The 3483-nt window shown below is 38.0% G+C and overlaps 1 pseudogene; it reads right to left on the bottom strand.

Annotated features, from left to right (window-relative positions):
• Positions 1 to 1239: 1239 nt before the first annotated feature.
• Positions 1240 to 1853, bottom strand: LOC112615236 (annotated as a pseudogene).
• Positions 1854 to 3483: the final 1630 nt, after the last annotated feature.

The following is a 3483-nucleotide window of genomic DNA, read 5'->3' as shown; positions in this document are numbered from 1 at the left end:
ATAATGGACACATTTTATCTATTCATTGGTTAGTGAACATCTGAGCTGTTTCTGTTTTTTTTTTTTTTGGCCACTGTGAAACTATAAACACTGTGAATACTCATAGCTACTATGAATATTTACGCTCAAGTTTTTGCCTGAGTACCTAGCTTTTATTTTGGAGTATGTATACCTAGAAGTAGACTTGCTGGGTCACATAGTAACTCTGTGTGACTTTTTTGAGGAATTGCCAAGCTGTTTCTCACAGCAGCTGCATGATTTTGCACCTCTACCAGAAAAGTACAAGGGTTCCAAATTCTCTACTCCTTCCCAACACTTACTTTCTGTTTTTAAAATTGTTGTTATTATAGCTATCCTAGTGGGTCTAAAGTGGTATCTCATGTTTTTTTTTTAAGTATGATACTGTTTATTTAACTTAAAAAACATTTCAGCATTCTAAACATAGAAAAAAATAACAGAACGTTGCAAATCGTATTTAAGTACAGAAGGTTCTTGAACTTCATTGATCCAGTGGATCTTTACTGACAATTAAGAATTCTAGAGTTTGTTTAAAAACAGTTTAAAAACTACCACACTTCACTAAAAACAAAAAACCAAACACTTCTCATGCCAGCTGACCCCACTTTGTCCACAGCTAAGAATGGCAGCAGAATGCTATGTCACTATACCCCAGAAACAAGACCACCTGAAGCTAAATGGATGCCCATGCAGAGTCAACAGGTGGAGCCTCACAGCGGCACACCCTGAGCTACAGCCCCTCCAAAAGGCATCTTCCCCCACAGCTTCAACGCCAAGCAAGGAGCATGAATAGTTTGTCGGGATTGTTTTTTCTTTTTACAAATTATAGATATATGCAGTTGATAACTCAGCATTTCTAGCCAATAACCATAGACTTAATACCACCTTAAAAATAAAAAAACTGCCAAAAACATCTTTAAATGCCTTGACACACCAACTACAATGTACACAGAGTAGGGAGAACACCAGAGTGACTTTTCATTTTTAAAATGTTTGAAATATGTACAATTTGATACAGTTTCAGGATGCTCCAGATACCCAGCCACTTCATGTAAACCACTGACAATTTCTAGAGCACTTTGAGAGACTATACTATGATCATGGTCAAATTTTGCAATTAAGCTTAGTGAGGGCAACAGACACTTCTCAAATAAGAGATAAGTCAATTATGGCACTCCCCTACTCTAAGGTATTCACAAGATGACAGATAAACAGGTTTTTTTATTCCACCTCTTCCTCCTTCTCTTCCTCCTCCTCCTTCTCTTCTTCCTCCTTGTCTTCTTTGTCTTTCCCTTCCACCTTTTTCCAGGTAACTTTAGTGGGACCCTTTGCACCATCAAACTTTCCTTTAGACTTATAGTCAGCAACATCCTTCTCATACTTCTCCTTCAGCTTTGCTGCCTTAGTGATGTAAGGCTGTTTTTCCCTGTCACTTTAGTTAATCCATACCTCACCCACCTTTTTTGCCATGCCTCCAATAGAGATGCCAGGATTTGTGGATTTGATCTTGGGGTGGAATTCTGAACAGAAGAAGAAGAAGAATCCAGACAGTGGCATTTTGAGGGCATTAGGGTCCTTCTTCTTGCCTCCCTCAGCTGGTCCATTATCCTTTATTTCCTGATCATAGTGTACTTTATCCACCTTTGTCATTTCATAAATTTGGTCTTCTCTTTCCCAGACATGGTCTTCTGCCTCTCAGAGCACTTCTTGGAAAATTCTACAAAATTGACAGGGACCCCTGGGTTTTTCTTCTTATGTTCTTCTTTTCACATCTGCGTAAAGAAGGCATAAGCAGACACCTTGCCCTTTGGTTTCTTGTGGTCACCTTTAGCCATCCTGACTGTATTGTTTCCTAGTCCATCTCATGTGTTTCTATTTGTATTATCCTAATGACTAATAATTTTGAGCATCCTCTCATGTGGTTATTGACCTTTTGCATATATTCTTTGTAGAAATATCTACTCCAGTCTTCGGGGTGTTTTAAAATTAGGTTGCCTTCATGTTCTTTATATATTCTAGATACTAGGCTCTTATCAGATACACAATTTGAAAATATTTCCCCCCCCATATGGGTTATCTTTTCACTCTCTTGATAGTGTCCTTTGATGCGTAGAAGCTTTTAATGTTGAAGTCCAATTTATCTTTTTTCTTTTGTTGCTTGTGTTTTTGGTGTCATATCTAAAACACATTGCCTGATTCAAGGTCACAATGATTTATACCTATGTATTCTATGAGGTTTATGGTTTTAGCTCTTATATTGAGTTCTTTGATACATTTTAAATTAATTTCTGTATATGGTGTGAGATGAGGTAGAGGTTCAACTTTATTCTTTTGCATATAAATATACAGTTGTCCTTAATCTGCTTTTTGTTCCTTAAACACTTTGATCATTTGTATAACTTAAGGCATCCTCATTTGCTGTTTCCTTTGCTTGGAAATTTCTTACCTCTCTTCCTCATATGGCTGGCTTCTGACTTTTTAGGTTTCATGTGAAATATCACCTCATCAGAGTGTCCTAACTACTCCATCTAATCTAAAGTTGTCCTTATTCCCACCCCACCACTCTATCCTATAAGCAAATTTTATTTTTGTTTTAAAATTTATCTCTCTACTTCATTAATGTTCACTTGTTTTATTGGCTGTCTTTCCAACTAATAGGTGAGCTCTGTGAGAGCAAGGATCTTGTCTGTCCTGTTATCATTGTATCTCCAGTCTCTGACACATAATAGGTGGTCAACAAATTATTATAGAATGAATGTAGTGGTCCCATAACTAGTAGTAATACTAATAACAATTACCTCAAAATTATTTTGCTACTTAATGATTTGTTCCCATAGTATAATGATAATTTTTTAAATTTTTTAAACTTTTTCCCTAGGTAGAAGAATTAAGTCCTGAGAAGGGTGAAAGTGACTGCCCAAGGTGAAACAGGGAATCTTTGATTTGTGAAGCAATCCTCACAGCATTAATTTAGCTTGTGGTATCCCACAAGAGTAAAGGGAGAAAGACACAAGAGACACATGGTTTGAAGCTACTCAAGGCCAAATTCAAGGTGCTTGGACCTGCTTCCAGCCTCCCTGTATTTCCTCAAAGTTTGTCTAAATTCCAGAAAGAAAACCAGGTGGTACCAGAGTTGATGGCTCTTTGCCAAGCACAGCAAGTATCAGCCACTGAGTCGCCCCTTAGAACTCATTAAAAATGAAAAAGAATTGTTAAGGAAGCTGGAAATACTGCTTCATTTCTGGGTAAGATTGGTTTCTCACAGCACATCCCTGGTTACCACCGGACAATAGTTGGTCGATACAGCACTTAAAGCTGAAAGGATATGTAACCACTTTGCCCCAGTCCCCACATCCTTCCTGAGTCACTTCTTCCTGAGGCACCCCTTGTCCTTGAGAAGCTGTGGTATGTGGGAAACAGGGTGGTTGGGGGAGGTCTGACCAATCTTTGTCTCCTTCACAAGTC

Source organism: Theropithecus gelada, chromosome X, assembly GCF_003255815.1.
Source record: "Theropithecus gelada isolate Dixy chromosome X, Tgel_1.0, whole genome shotgun sequence".
Lineage (NCBI taxonomy): Eukaryota > Metazoa > Chordata > Mammalia > Primates > Cercopithecidae > Theropithecus > Theropithecus gelada.
This window is presented reverse-complemented; position numbering and strand designations above follow the sequence as displayed.